The sequence below is a fragment of the Anomaloglossus baeobatrachus genome, chromosome 1, assembly GCF_048569485.1.
Source record: "Anomaloglossus baeobatrachus isolate aAnoBae1 chromosome 1, aAnoBae1.hap1, whole genome shotgun sequence".
Classification (NCBI taxonomy): Eukaryota; Metazoa; Chordata; class Amphibia; order Anura; family Aromobatidae; genus Anomaloglossus; species Anomaloglossus baeobatrachus.
The window spans coordinates 577,696,128-577,713,065 of record NC_134353.1 but is presented as its reverse complement, the minus strand read 5'-3'; the positions used below and the strand labels follow the sequence as shown (position 1 = coordinate 577,713,065).

General features: G+C 43.9%; 1 protein-coding gene across 2 annotated transcripts in view; it reads right to left on the bottom strand.

The window, feature by feature from the left end:
- Positions 1-16,938, bottom strand: part of PUM3 (pumilio RNA binding family member 3) — a 198,189-nt gene that overhangs the window by 37,532 nt on the left and 143,719 nt on the right. The window lies entirely within an intron of this gene.

Genomic DNA, 16,938 nt, shown 5'->3' with positions numbered 1-16,938 from the left:
ATCTTTATGAATCCTAAAGGGGCCGACAATCTCTCTCCCCATGATTCCAGCCCAAAACATTACTCCACCACCTCCTTGTTGGCGCCTTAGCCGTGTTTTCATGGAGTGACCATCAACCAGCCACCTGCCACTCCATCCATCTGGACCATCGAGCGTTGCACGGCACTCATCGGTGAACAAAACTGTTTGGAAGTCAGTCTTCATGTATCGTTTGGCCCACTGGAGCAGTTTCTGCTTGTGTGCAGTGGATAGAGGTGGTCGACAGGATGGCTTACGCACAGCTGCAAACCTCTGAAGGACCCTGCATCTTGTTGTTCGGGGGACGTTTGAGGCACCAGCAGCTTCAAAAACTTTTCTGCTGCTATGACAAGGCATTTTAGCAGCTGCTCTTTTAACCTGACGCAATTGCCTGTTTGAAAGAGTCCTCAATTTTTCCTTATCAGCACGCACACGTGTGCGGTGAATCAGCTACATACTTCTTGATTGTGCGATGATCACGATGAAGTGTCTTGGCAATGTTGATTGTAGTCATGCCTTGACCTAAATACTCCACAATTTGTTGCTTCTCAGCAGCCGACGCATCCTTTTTCTTTCCCATTTTGGAAAAAATGTAGGCTGCTTAATAATGTGGAACAGCCTTCTTAAGTAGTCTTGCCTTTATTTGGACACACCTTCCAAACTAATGTGCACAGGTATCTGCAATTGCTTTCAGTGATATAAAGAGCCCTGACACACATCTCCATCAATGAGTTTAAATGGCAAACAGAAAATTCTAACCTTATCACTCCTAAACTCTTTTTGCATAATAATTTGTAACACAGTGTAGGTCTAATATTTTATTGCATTCATGCTTTTTTCGAGTTTAGTTTTTGGCATTTTTCATTTGTGCCTTATTTGTCTTATATTTTGTGCTTTTTTAAAGTTTATTTTATTTGTTTATGATTTTTGCCATTGTGGTCAGGGTTTTCAGTTGCTTTTGGTTGAGTCATCAAATTGCAACTTTTTTAAAAATGTTCTGTAACTATCCTTCAGTGCCCCCTAAGCAGCGTAAAGTCACTGCATGTGCTCTTCAGAGCGCAGCTGAAAAGCTCTGTTCTGAAACTTTGGTGACTGCAGAATTCGTGCGCTCTGGATTCTGCCTCTCCCTATAGACAGAATGCAAATGCACGAAAGAAGTGACATGTTTCTTTTTAGAACGCAGCGATTTGGCAGCATGCAAATCGCTGCGTTCTAAAACGCAACGTGCGCATGGATTAAGCACATTCATAGATTGTGCAGGGGACGCAGGACGCATGCAGTTACGCTGCAGTGCAATACGCAGCGTAACTGCATGCAAATACGCAACGTGGGCAGAGTGCGACCTGCAGGCAACAACTGGCTGTCTGGTTGGTCCAGTCTGACCTGCGGATGGAAACTGCTTAAAGGGAACCAATCATCAGGATTTTCGTGTATAAGCTGCAGCCAGTGCAGTACTGGCACTATCATGCACAGTGTGTACATACCATCAGGGGGCAGCTCGGGTGTTTAGGCAGTGAAATTCATCTTTATAAAGTTTGAAATTTCGTGCACTTTTTGATTGACGTGTGCACCTCTGCAGATAATGTCCGGGCGTGTTATGCAGGAGTTCCCCGCCCCCCCGCCAGCCTGTTCCTCCCTCTCTCCTCATGTCCGGGCGGGTTATGCACGTGTTCCCTGCCCCTACGCGCTGCCTGTTCCTCCCTCCCTCCGGCTGTATGTAAATATCTAATCTTCAGAAACATGGCGCCGGAGTGGGCCTCTGCGCATAGCGCTTATCTCCGGCGCCATGTTTCTGAAGCCCGCATTACAGCTTGGTGTCTGCAGACTGCAGAACAGCTGATCGGAGGACGCGATATCACTACCGTGACCGGGTCTCGCAGCACTGCCGTCACGGGGTCATGTGAGTCCATTGTGAACTTACCTCACCTGACCCCCGATGTCGCTGGCAGGCTGCTGTCCTGGCCCGGTGTCCTGAGGCGGCACGTCATCATAGCTACAGCTGATCGCGTCCTCCGATCAGCTGTTCTGCAGTCTGCAGACACCAAGCTGTAATGCGGGCTTCAGAAACATGGCGCCGGAGATAAGCGCTATGCGCAGAGGCCCACTCCGGCGCCATGTTTCTGAAGATTAGCATTTTACATACAGCCAGAGGGAGGGAGGGAGGAACAGGCGGCGCGGGGGGGGCGGGGAACACGTGCATAACCAGCCCGGAGAGAGGGAGGAAAAGGCTGGTGGGGGGGCGGGGAACACGTGCATAACCAGCCCGGAGAGAGGGAGGAACAGGCTGGTGGGGGGGGCGGGGAACACGTACATAACCAGCCCGGAGAGAGGGAGGAACAGGCTGGTGGGAGGGGCGGGGAACTCCTGCATAACCCGCCCGGACATTAACAGAGAGGTGCGCACGTCAATCAAAAAGTGCACGAAATTTCAAACTTTATAAAGTTGTATTTCACTGCCTAAACACCCGAGCTGCCCCCTGATGGTGTGTACACAACGTGCATGATAGTGCCAGTACTGCACTGGCTGCAGCTTATACACGAAAATCCTGATGATTGGTTCCCTTTAAGGGCTGAAAAAGATGGACCATGGGTCACACCGCGCCCTCTGCTCGAGGTCAACGCTATCCACATCCTCAGGATGCAGAAAGCAGTGAATACATTGGCGGAAAACAGGGCCAATGGCTCCTTCTTCCACCAGTGTGTGAGACAGCAGATGTGATTACATCCCATCATTGTGTGTGGTAGTGAGATTTAATGCACCATAGGAGCAGAGTGTCAGGGGAACGGAAGCGGGGCACATATTTGGTGTTGTTTTTTTTTCCATATGTGTGCTTGCATTTATATAGGAGGCTATGTGGGGGCTCATATGTAATTAGATGGCTACGTGGGAATCATACTGTATTTAGAGAGGCTATGTGGGAGAGCATTATATTTAGAGAGTTTATGAGGGGGCTCATACTTTATATAAGAAGCTAGGTGTGAGTTCACACTAACGAGGAAGCTATGTAGGGGCTCACGTATATAGCAGGCAACATGGGGGCTGAAGCTGTAAATAGGAGGCGATGTAGGGGCTCATGCTGTATATAGGTTACGTGGGGATCAAACTGTATATAGGAGGTTATGTGTGGATCAAACTGTATATAGGGGGTTCTGTTGGGGCTCATACTGTATATATAGGGGCTGTATTTCAGCAATAAATTAAGTCTCCTGCTGAATCAGGAAAAGCATTGCATTAAAACTTTTTCCCTTAGTAAAATACCACTTTTTTTATTTTAGAGTGAAGAAGCTGATTCATTTAATCTATACAATATTTCCTCTGTATAAATCCGCTTTTGTCCTCCCATCTCCTCCTTGGGATAGTTTTCCTAGGCTACTTAATGCCAGATTTAACAAGTGTTTTTGTAAAACACCACAGTACATTCCAGCTATGGCATATTCCATGACCGCTTCTCTGGCTTGGAAGCTAAATACTCGTCTAATCTTTACCTTATCCTAAGTTTCCATTACGGAAATCTTCACCTGGTAACAGTCCGTAAGAGGATAAAGGGACTTTACTTTAGTGACAGCTATGTGTCCGAGACACTGTTAGGCTTAGCTGTCTAAGCAAGAAGCAGTGTAGAAAGCGAACAGGCCACACACAAGTATTCGTGTATGGTCTAGGCTGCCAGGGTGAACTACTATTAAAAAGTAAAAGCACCTGGCCTTCTGCGATTAGTGTGGATAGCTGGATCATGAAGTGAAAACACACCATATGATCATTGGAGCCAACTACTCCCATAGGACATGTTATCACCAGAGAGAACAAAGTTCTGGGACAAAGTCATGGTAACTGGGGATACTGAACATAAATGGGGAAAGTTTAAGGATATACTGCTAGAGTCCTGTAAAAAACTTATACCCTCTGGTAATAAAACATCCCGGAATAAAAAGAAACCACTATGGATAAATAAGACTGTACAAAGTATAATAAAACAAAAACAAAAGGGCATTTAAAATCTTGAAGGCTGAGAATACAGAAATAGCATTTCAGGAGTATAAAGATATCAATAGGCAATGCAAAAAAGAAATCAAACAAGCAAAACTAGCTACTGAAACAAAAATCGCCAATGACATTAAAATAAATCCCAAAATCTTTTATAAATACATTAATGCCAAAAGGAAAACAAAGGATAGTATTGGCCCCTTAAAATATAATAACAAGTTAGTTATAGAGGACAAACAAAAGACTGAGATATTAAATAGGCATTTCTCTTCTGTGTTCACCAAGGAACTGACTGTACCAGGCATCATTCAACAAGTGAAAAATCAAAGTTTACCACCCGATATAATTAATTTAACACAAGAAGAAGTACGCCTACGTCTGAGTAAATTAAAGATTGACAAATCCCCAGGGCCAGATGGCATTCATCCACGAATATTGAGGGAATTGAGCTCCGTATTTGACAGACCGCTGTATCTTATCTTTTTAGACTCGCTTGTAACAGGGTTGGTGCCTCAGGATTGGAGGATTGCTGATGTGGTACCGATATTAAGAAAGGTAAGAGGGTAGATCCAGGCAACTACCGTCCAGTAAGCCTGACATCAGTAGTATGCAAAGTTTTTGAGGGCATTTTAAGGGATGACATGCAAAAATATGTTGCAGAAAATAATATAATAACTGACAGACAGCATGGATTCATGAAAGATAAATCGTGCCTAACCAACCTGTTGGGGTTCTATGAGGGGGTAAGTGTAAACCTGGATATTGGTAATGCAGCTGATGTGATTTATTTGGACTTTGCAAAGGCATTTGATACTGTACCACATAATAGCCTTATACTAAAGCTCCAGAAGCAAGGACTAGGGGAAACTATATGCAACTGGGTAAGGAATTGGCTAAAAGATAGGAAACAAAGAGTAGTCATAAATGGAACATTCTCTAAATGGGCCATAGTCAGCAGTGGGGTGCCGCAGGGATCTGTGCTAGGACCAATTCTTTTTAATCTCTTTATTAATGACCTTGTGGATGGGATTGATAGTAAAGTGTCAGTCTTTGCTGATGACACCAAACTATGTAGGATATTAAAAACTGACCTTGATAGTATAATATTACAAAAAGATCTGGATAAGATGTCAGAATGGGCAGATACTTGGCAAATGAGATTTAATGTTGATAAATGTAAAGTAATGCACCTAGGACGGAGTAATCCTATAACTGCGTATACATTAAATGGAAGTAAACTCGGGACTATAGAACAGGAGAAGGACTTGGGTATTCTCATTATAAATAAGCTGAGCAGCAGCACTCAATGTCAAGCAGCAGCTGCAAAAGCAAACAAGATGCTAGGGTGTATAAAAAGAGATTAGATCCCGTGATCCCAACGTATTGTTACCCCTCTATAAATCACTTGTAAGGCCACATCTGGAATATGGGATTCAGTTTTGGGCTCCACATTTTAAAAAGGACATTCAGAAGTTAGAGTCAGTTCAAAGGCAGGCAACTAGACTACTACAAGGAATGGAGGCCTCCCATATGACGACAGGTTGAAAAAGTTAGATATGTTTAGCTTAGAAAAAAGACGTCTCAGAGGAGATCTCATTTATATGTATAAATACATGTGTGGTCAATATAAAGGACTGGCACATGACTTATTTCTTCCGAAGACAATACTAAGGACCAGGGGGCACTCACTGCGAGTGGAAGAAAAGCGATTCCGACAGCTAAATAGGAAAGGGTTCTTTACAGTTAGAGCAGTCAGACTGTGGAATGCCCTACCACAAGAGGTAGTAATGGCAGATACTATAACAGCTTTCAAAAAAGGGCTGGATGATTTCCTCAGTACACACAACATTGTTGGTTATAAATGACTTGGTGACCAGGTGTAGAACTGGTGGAGGAAGGTTGAACTAGATGGACCTAGGTCTTTTTTCAACCTTAGTAACTATGTAACATAGAATGAAGCTTTCCAAATTGTGAGGGACCAAAAAAGCTGTTCGTGTGGAATGGAGGAGCGCTTCTAATTCTGCAATATTAATAACTTGCTAAAAAAATAATTTCCGATTTAAATCAGCAGGTTCGGGCAGAGAACTCGATTGCAGTGATGTATCATTTACTAAGACGATTGGTGTAATGTCAAGAAAATCGGTGTTTGGAAATACCGGACTGGTACAGACAGGAACACTGGTAAATGTATTCAAGGCAGGTACAAGTTCAGGGGACCTGACAACTAGCAGACACCAAGCTCCGGTACCTCCATAAAGGGGGATGCCTTAAGTACCTAGTGGCTCTCCGCCAGCCCGGATTATGGGCGCTTGAGCAGGCTCCAGGAGCAGGAAGCAGCAGCGAGGACCATAGACACCATAATGCGGCCGCAGTGGTGAGTTTGCCGTCATCCTTGCTGCACTAGCGCTGGCAGTGGCGTTACATAAGACCACGTGCTGCTCTGTATTGGCAAATACAGCGGGTGCAAAACGTATTGAACAGGTCACCAATTTTCTAAGTAAATATATTTCTAAAGGGGCTACTGACATGAAATTCTCACCAGATGTCGGTAACAACCCAACCAATTCACACAGGCAAAAATTCAGTAACTTTGCTATAAGCTGTTCACCACTGTGTGGGTCTATTAATTTTATTGTGACTGTAATCATGGACTACGCTATATATCCTGGTCTCAAATCAAATCAAACGAGGAAACCCATTGGAAGTATGATACTGTAAATTTATATAGGCCAGAACCAGCTTGCGTATCCTTGGGAGACGGATTGGATGCTAATTGAGGTTTGGATTAATTTTCCCCTCACTCGTACCAAGATCACCAAGTGAATAAATTTGATATTTGCGGTTTACAATGGTAAGACTGTTCCCATTATCCAATACTTACCTTGCCTTTCTGAATTCTTGAACTAAAGGGTCTAAAGCCTGCTTTACATGTTACGATTCTGCTTACGATATCGTATGCGATCGTAACCGCCCCATCGTATGTGTGGCACGTTCAATTTGTTGAATGTGCAGCACAAACGATTAACCCCCGTCACACGTACTTACCCATCCATATGACCTCGATGTGGGCGGCGAACATCCACTTCCTGGAGTGGCAGGGACGTTCGGCGTCACAACGACGTCACGCGGCAGCCGGCTAATAGAAGCGGAGGGGCGGAGCTGAGCGGGACGTAAACATCCTGCCCACCTTCTTCCTTCCGCATTGCTGGCCGAGAGCTGCGGGACGCAGGTAAGATCTGTTCATCGTTCCCGGGGTGTCACACACTGCGATGTGTGCTACCCCGGGTACGATGAACAATCTGATGTTCAATTCATGAGAAATGAATGACGTGCGTGCGATGAACGTTTTAACGTTCAATCGCACGTACCTGTCACACACTACAATGTACCTTACGATGCCGGATGTACGTCACTTACGACGTGACCCCGCCGACACATCGTAAGATATATTGTAGCGTGTAAAGCGGCCTTTACTCTTATTTATCCTGCCTATGTACACATATGCACAATGTTTATGATCTAACATAGGCTACTGTTTTGTGTATTTGTGTCCTTTTAATATTACAGATAGCCCTTTTTAGGATCTTTTAAGATGGATTTAAGGCGAGGTTTACATCTACTTTATTGCTATAACTTTGTAAACATATTGCACTACAGTCTGTATTATATATGGGAACTGTAGTCACAAGACTGCAGGCTTCAGAGCTAACATTTCTCAGTATCTTGGTGGCATAATGTTTATGGAGATGCATTCTGGAGATCATACTTATAATACGATAAGTACTGCACTGTTTACACTATCTGTCCAACAATTTTAAAGGTCCTTCTGGTCAGGCAATGTTCCAATACTCTGATGACTGGTTTATCCATCAGGACAATATGCCATGCCACACAGATAGGTCAATCAATGTGTGGATAAAGGACCACCACATCAAAACCCTGTCATGGGCAGCCCAATCTCCAGACCTGAACCCCATTGAAAACCTCTGGAATGTAATCAAGAGGAAGATGGATAGTCACAAGCCATCAAACAAAGAAGAACTGCTGACATTTTTGTACCATGAGTGGTATAAAGTCACCCAAAAGCAGCGTGAGACTGGTGGAAAGCATGCCAAGACACATAAAAACTGATTAAAATTCATGGTTAGTCCACAAAATATTGATTTCTGAACTCCTCCTGAGTTAAAACATTAGTATTGTTGTTTCTAAATAATTATGAACTTGTTTTCTTTGCATTATTTGAGGTCTGAAAGCAATGCATTTTTTTTGTTATTTTGACCATTTCTCATTTTCCGAAAATACACAATTTATTGCTTGGAAATTTGGAGACATGTTAGTAGTTTATAGAATAAAACAACAATTTACATTTTACTCAAAAATATACATATAGAGAGAAAAATCAGAAAAACATGCAAATAACTTTGTAAAAAAGACAAATATTTTTGAAGAAATACTTCTATTGTCTAACAAGAAAAATATTTCTAAACATTCAGAGCAGAGACCTCTTCACCACACCTGAGGAAATACCGTATTTTTCTCTTTATAAGACGCACTTTTTTTACCCCAAAATTGTGGGGAAAATAGGGGTGCATCTTACAAAGTGAATGTAACTTACCGGGCAGTGATGCAGCGGTGGAGTGAGTCACAGGAGGCTGGTGCTGGTGCTGCCGCTGGAGCGGAGGCGGCCGCCATGGATCCCGCGGCAATCAGCTGCGGTGGCGGCCGCCATGGATCCCCCGGCAATCTGCTGCGGTGGTGGTGGCCGCCATGGATCCCCCGGCAATCACTGCGGTGGAGGCTGCCATGGATCCCGCGGCAATCGGCTGCAGCCGCCATGGATCCCGCGGCAATCGGCTGCGGTGGCGGTCACCATAGCCGAAATCTTTATCTGCGCTGCCTCCAACGCGACTTCCGGAAAATGCCGGAGGTGACGCAGGCGCAGATGGAGATCTCAGAGAAGCGAGATCTCCATCTGCGCATGCGCTGCCTTCCGTAGCCATTTTCCTGAAGTCCATCGCGTCGGAGGCTACGCAGGCGCAGATACAGATCGCGGCTCTCGAAGATCGCGATCTGCGCATGCGCGGGCTCCATTTTAGATCTCCGCAGCAGACGGAGACTATCATAAGAAAGAGGAGAGAGAGAAGAACGATTCTCCTCCTCCTCGCTAGGGCTGGATGCTGATTGGTGGAGACAACTTCTGCAGAGCTGCCTCCACCAATCAGTGATCTGAGCCTGACAAAGTGTTGTCAGTTGAACGAAGGGTCCTAATAGGTGAGCAAAAAACACTGAAGGGGAACACAACCCCCATCATCAGCCTTCAGAATATACTGTATCAATCGGTGTATTCTGAAGGATGATGGGGGCTGTAGTCCTTTATTGTAAACACTCCAGGGAGGGACTAATGTAGTGGCCAAAGTGTAAATGTAACTACAACCCCCCTCATCTTTCAGAATACAGCCATGTATGGTATACAGTACATGGGTGTATTCCTAAGGATGAGGGGGGTGGTAATCCCAGATCCCCATAAAAGTGCATCATGCAGGTCCCCCATAGCCGTGTCATCCACGGATCCCACATAACAGTGCATCATCCACAGGTCCCCATAATAGTGCGTCATCCACAGGTCCCCCATAATAGTGCGTCATCCACATGTCCCTCATAATAGTGCGTGATCCACATGTCCCCCATAATAGTGCGTCATCCACAGGTCCCCCATAGCAGTGCGTCATCCACAGGTCCCCCATAGCAGTGCGTCATTCCCAGGTCCCCCATAATAGTGAGTCATCCACATGTCCCCCATAATAGTGCGCCATCCACAGGTCCCCCATAGCAGTGCATTATCCACAGATCCCCCACAGCAGTGTCATCCACAGGTTCCCCATAGCAGTGCGTCATCCACATGTCCCCCATAATAGTGAGTCATCCACATGTCCCCCATAATAGTGCGCCATCCACAGGTCCCCCATAATAGTGCGCCATCCACAGGTCCCCCATAGCAGTGCGTTATCCACAGATCCCCCACAGCAGTGCGTCATCCACATGTCCCCCATAATAGTGAGTCATCCACATGTCCCCCATAATAGTGAGTCATCCACATGTCCCCCATAATAGTGCGCCATCCACAGGTCCCCCATAGCAGTGTGTTATCCACAGATCCCCCACAGCAGTGTCATCCACAGGTCCCTCATAATAGTGCGCCATCCACAGGTCCCCCATAGCAGTGCATTATCCACAGATCCCCCACAGCAGTGTCATCCACAGGTTCCCCATAGCAGTGCGTCATCCACATGACTAAAGCTTTCCTTCCTATGTTGTTCACAAACATGGTTCATGTTACAAACAATGCTGCTATTGACTCCTGTTGAGTCTAAATTGTTAAAATGATGTTATTTTAATTTTATTAAAATGTTCTAGCACACTATTTGGCTCAATTTTTTTTTTTAATTTTCCTCCTCCAAAACCTAGGTGCGTCTTATAATCAGGTGCGTCTTATAAAGCGAAAAATACGGTAGTCTCTGTGCTCTGAAAGCTTGCAAATATACTTTTTTTGTTTAGCTAATAAAGGTATCGGTCGAAAACACTGACATAAAAGTATTAGGATATGTGCCCACGTAGCAGATGTGTGTGCAGATTTGTTTTCTGCACATAAAACTGCATGTTTCAGCAGGAAAAATGCAGCAGAAAAAATGCAGTTTTTTGTATCACTTTTTTTCTGCTTTTTTTTTTCCTGAGTTTTTAGTCATAGCAATCACGGGGCTTGCTGCGCTGTATCCTCGTCGGGTCTCCGACTTATGTTACAGCTGAGACCCGGCTCCCACTGCCTGGAGCGGTGCCCGTGCTGCTCCCAGGAGTTTAACCCCTTAAATGCTGCAATCAATGCGATCGCAGCATTCAGGAGGCAGGGAGAGGAATCGCTTACTTCTCCCTGGTGATTGGGCGATCACAGGGACCCGATCGCTGGCATGGCATCCCTGTGTCGTCACCATGGTGACCCTGGGTTACTGCGCTACGGAGAGCCTCTCACACAATGCCGGAGACAAGGTGTGTGAGGTGAAGATATATAATCCAGTGCAGTGATCAAGCATTGCAGTGAATCAGATCAGACACAGGAAAAAACACAAAAAAAAAATCTGCAACATGTGCACAGCAATTCAGGATTCTCATACTTTGCTGGGATGCATATTTCCTTGCAGTATTAATTAAAATCTACAAGAAAAAAAATGCAGCGTGAGCACACAGCCTTTATAAATATCTTTCTGGCTAACAGCAGAATTCCTTACTGTGAAGAAAAAGAAGTAAAGACGCGAGTTCAAAGCAACCTGTTTAGTGATGCAGGCTATTTCTGACAGGTTAAACAAGAGGCTGAAGGACGAGCACAATTTTACTACAGGGCATTACGGATTTAGGATTATGGTATTGTCTTATGTCAGACACCAACCATTGTGCCCTTATCTTGTATCCCATCTCAGCAAGAGATGTGGATGCTAGAAGAGTAAAGGCCCCTTTACACACTGCAACATCGCTGTAACGTCACCGGTTTTGTGACGTAATAGCGACCTCCCCAGCGACATTGCAGTGTGTGACACGCATCAGAGACCTGGCCCCCGCTGTGAAGTTGCTGATCGCTACAAATCTCTCTTTGTTTCCCACTGTGCAGCATGATCGCTAGAAAATCTCAGTGTGTAAAGGGGCCTTTACAGCGACTTCATTAGCGACTTCCCTTTCAAAAAGCTGCTTTACAACATCCCCAATGACTAGCTAGGTCGTTCTGCAGGTCCGGATCGCTGTTGCGTCGTTGGCCAGGTCTGCCTGTTTGACAGCTCACCAGCGACTCAACAGAGACTTTGTAGTGATCCCGGACAGGTTGGGATCGCTGGTGAGATCGCTAGAAAGTCTCAGTGTGTAAAGGGGCCTTAAGAGCCATGCCATTATATATTTCCCCACCCCTCTGAGGTGTCTCCTTATCCAAGAAAGTTATGGATGGACTTTGCAATGTTTGGAGAGTACATACATTCTCTTTACTGAAGTATCACTGCTGTAATTGGAATTTTATAATAATTCTATATTAGTTATAAAGAGTGAAAACTACAATTCACCAAACTGATTTGTGCTCAGAGCAGTTATTTAATGTATGGTGAAAGCCGGCTAGCTTTATCTGGCGCAACAGACCATCCCAAGCAATTGATATGCAATGTGCTCGATTATTACCCTGCTACACAACTGCCAGGATTTGCAGTATAAAAGAAGCAGAAAAAGCGTTTTAGTGGCCACAATGAGGCATAGAATCTCCCAGGACGGGGGCTTTGTAGTGAAGCTGCTGTCAAGTTAGAAAAACGCCATCGACGTGACAAAGTGCAAGTAACGCATGGAGTGCACATCTATATTGTTTCAGGCCCCGGGCTCAGAGAAAGAATGCAGAATGCTCACATTACAATGGTTTTCATATTCATAAGGATACCATATAGTGAAATGGATTTTAAGATTTCACAACAAAAAATTAGTACAACAGTAAAATATATTACACACTCATATATATAATAAATACACCGGGTGAAATAAGCATTGAACACGTCACCAATTTTCTAAGTAAATAGATTTCCAAAGGTGCTATTGATGTGAAGTTCTCACCAGATGTCAGTCACAACTCATCCAATCCACATAGGCAAAGAAATCAAACCATAGATGTCCATAAATTATGTTACAAGTAAAATATATCTTTGTACCGTTAAAGATGCGGTACATTCTGGTATCCTCCATTTTGATACAAGTAAAATATATCTTTGTACCGTACCGTATCATAAATTATGTGTAATAATGAGAAATTACAAGAAAAAACTATTGAACACTGTTACTGAAATTTATTTAATACTTTGTACAAACGTCTTTGTTGGTGACTGATGACCGCTCAAGAAGCCTCCTCTGTGGAGAAACTAGTTGCATGCATTGCTCAGATGCGATTTTGTTCCATTCTTCCACACAAGCACTCTTAAAATTTTGAAGGTCCCTGGGGCTCCTATAAGCTGTTTAGGGGCTTATTTTTTGCAAGGCAAGTTGTACTTTTGAATGAAATCATTAATGTTGCCATACAGTGTACTGGAAAAAATGAAAAACAAATTCCAAGTGGGGTGAAATTGCAATTCCACAATAGTTTTTTTTGGGGGGGGGTTTAAGGGTGAGTTCACCTGTCCTGTAATCATCCGTTAGAATGGATCCTGCAGAGATCCATTGGCAAAATTATTTCTGCTGGATCAGTTTTTTTTTTTTTAAATATGGGAGTCTATGGAGGACGGATCCATTAACGGACTATTTAACTTCCATTTGTAACGCATCTTGTAAGAAAAACGGATACGTTACGAATGCAAGAAAAACGGATGGCTAAATAGAAATCCGTTAATTGACTCGTCCTCCATAGACTCCCATGTTAAAATAACGGATCCAGCAGAAATCAGTTATTTAACAACGGACAAAAAAGTTGTGTTTGCATTTTTCGAGATCTGGCGCTGTGGCTTATTTTTTTTGTCCCTCAGCTGACATTTTTACTGCTACTATTTTTGAGTAGATTTGATGTTTTGATCCACTATTATTGCAAGGATGCAGTGGCCAAAAACAGTAATTCTGACTTTTCTTTATGCTACCACCTATCGATTAGATTAATTCTATACTTTCAAATCGGACATTTCTGGACATGGCGGTACCAAATGTGTTTTTTCTGTAAAAGGAATCTGTCATCAGGTTTTTGCCACCTGAGAGCAGCATAATATAAAGACCGAGATCCTGATTCCAGCGTTGTTTTACTTACTGGACTGTTCAGTGTAGTTTTGATAAAATCCCTGTTTAATCAGCAGTAGATTATCATTAGAAGACTACTTGCTAGGCAGTCCAGCATATTCATAAGCTTTGTATATGCCCGACCACACCACTGGTTACATTGTACACAGAAAACTGCCAAATCAATGGTGTGAACGGGGTTACAGAGCTCTATATTCACATAACTGCAGCAGAGAAAACATTGATTTTAAGAAAATGACAGCAAACAGCTCAGTAAGTGACACATCGCTGGAATCAGGGTCTATGTCTATACATTAAGCTGGTCTCAGATGGAGAGCAAAAACCTGGTGACAGATTCCCTTTAATGGTTTTATTTTCAATGGGGCAAAAGGGCGATGATTTGTACTTGTGTTTTTTGTTTTTACTTGTCACCTTTACTGGACTTGAGTCTGATCATCTGACTGCTTGTGCTATACAGAGCAGTTCATCAGCACGGCTCTGTACAGCAGAAATTCTGATTTTCTATGAACACCAAGATACAGCCGACGTCCACAGGAAGTTTGTTGTGATATGACAGCCAGGGGTCAACTGATGACCCCTATGTCTGACAATCCATTGGCGCCCCGTGATCACGTCACAGGGCCACCAATCAGAGCGGGGAATGACACGCTCCCTGTCTGTGCATATTAAATCGTGCTGTCACAGATCTCCGATCCCCATGTCGCTCTAAGGGTATGTGCCCACGATCAGGACTCACTGCAGGAGAAAGCAGCTGCTTGTATCCACAATCAGGGTTCAGTGCGCTGCGGTCTCTCGCTTGTGTTCTCCCATGGAGGACGCATGAGACTGCAGCAAACAATTGACATGCCGTGGTCTGGAAAGACGCACTGCAGGTCAGTGTTTGCAGCGGAAAAAAAAGCATAGTGGGCACGGGATTTCTAGAAATCCCATCCACTATGCTTGTACTGTACATCGCAGCGTTTCAGATGCAGCGAAAACACTGATCGTGGGCACGCACTCTTAGAAGCACATGTTGGCTGATCAGATCAGCCAACATTTGCAGGGAAAGATGTGGGCTCGGGGGTGCAAACTTTAAACACGCTTAAACATGCTTATTGTTCAGCAATGGCGTCTTGTTTGGTGAATGGGCATAAAGGTCTGGAAGTGCATTACCTTTCGTTTTCTTTGAAACTGTTGTGCCAGGTCTTTGTGCAGCTCTGCACAGGAGGATATTGGCTCTTGGACAACTTTTTATAGGATTGCTTTCAAATTACTGGTAAATTGCAGTTGGTTTCATGTCTGCATTGCTTTTTTTGCACCTCTGTCTTCATGTGTTCACTATTTCCCTGTGTCATTATTACACCACGTTAATTTGTGGACATCTATAATGTGATATTTGTGCCTGTGTGAATAAGCATTGGTGGAGCTCCTGACGAAGAAGTGGGGACTCACCTTGAAATGTGTTGAATAAAACCACCTAATTTTCAGTACCTTTGGATCCATGTCATTTGTACAGCAGTGATCTACACACACAGTATATCACAAAAGTGAGTACACGCCTCTCATTTTTGTAAATATTTTATTATATCTTTTCATGGGACAACACTGTAGATATGACACTTTGATACAATGTAATGTAGTCAGTGTACAGCTTATATAACAGGGTAAATTTGGTGTGCCCTCTAATAACAACACAGCCATTAATGTCTAAATCGCTGCCAACAAAACTGAATACACTCCTAAATGAAAATGACAAATTGTGCCCAATTAGCCACTTTCCCTTCCCAGGGTCATGTGATTCATTAGTGTTACAAGGTCTCAGTTGTGAATAGAGTGCAGGTGTGTTAAATGTGGTGTTATCTCTCTCACACTCCCTCATACTGGTCACTGGAAGTTCAACATGGCACCTCATTCTCTGAGGATCTGAACAAAAAAATAATTGTTGCTGTACATAAGGATGGCCTTGCTATAAGAAGATTGCCAACACCCTGACACTGAGCTGCAGCATGGTGGCCAAGACCATACAGTGGTGTAACAAGACAGGTTCACTCGGAACAGGCCTTGCCATGGTCAACCAAAGAAGTTGAGTGCACATGCTCAGCGTCATATCCAGAGTTTGCCTTTTCAAAATAGACACACGAACGCTGTCAACATTGCTGCAAAGGTTAAAGAAGTTGGAGGTCTACCTGTTAGTGCTCAGTCCATGTGGTGCAACACTACATCAAACTGGTCTGTATGGCTGTTGTTCCAGAAGGAAGCCTCTTCTAAAGATGCTGCACAAGAAAGCCCACAGTTTGCAGAAGAAAAGCAGACTAAGGATATGGGTTACTGGAACCAATGTTCTGTTGCCTGACCAAACCAAGATAAATTTTTTTGGTTCTTCAGATAGTGTCAAGCGTGTGTGGTAGAAACCAGGTGAGGAACATAAAGACTAGTGTGTCTTGTCCTATAGTCAAGAATTGTGCTGGGAATTTCATGTGTTGCGGCTGCATGAGATTTGGCTGTGGGCAGTGGGCAGCTACATTTCACTGAGCCAAGAATGACAACATGTCCTGTGACATACTACAGTAAAGCCTGATTCACTCTTTTCATGAACTTGACCGCAGGGCAGTAACCCAACATGACAATGACCCCAAACACACCTCCAAGACAACCACTGCCTTGCTACAGAAACTGAGGGTAAAAGGTGCTGGACTGGCCAAGCATGTCTCCAGATCGAAACCCTATTGAGCATCTGTGGGGCATCCTCAAACAGAAACAGTAGAAGCACAAGGTCTCTAACTTCCACCAGCTTCGTAATGTCATCATGGAGGAGTGGAAGAGTATTCCAGTGGCTCCTGTGAATCTCTAGTGAACTCCATGCTCAGAAGATAAGGCAGTTCTTGAAAATAATGGTAGCCACACAAAACATGGATACTTGGGCGACAATTTTCGCTTTTCACTTTTGTTGCCAGCTGTCAGAAGTTTACAGATTAATGACTGTTTACTGAGTTAGAGGGCACACCAAATTTACACTGTTATACAAGCTGTGTACTGACTACTTTACATTCACAAAACAGAGTGAACTCTCAATTCTAGCTCACCAGTTAAATGGAAGTCCGGTCAGATGGTGCACGGAAAAAAATCTTGGCCATGACACTAGGAAAAACGAAAAAGTCCAGCACAACATTC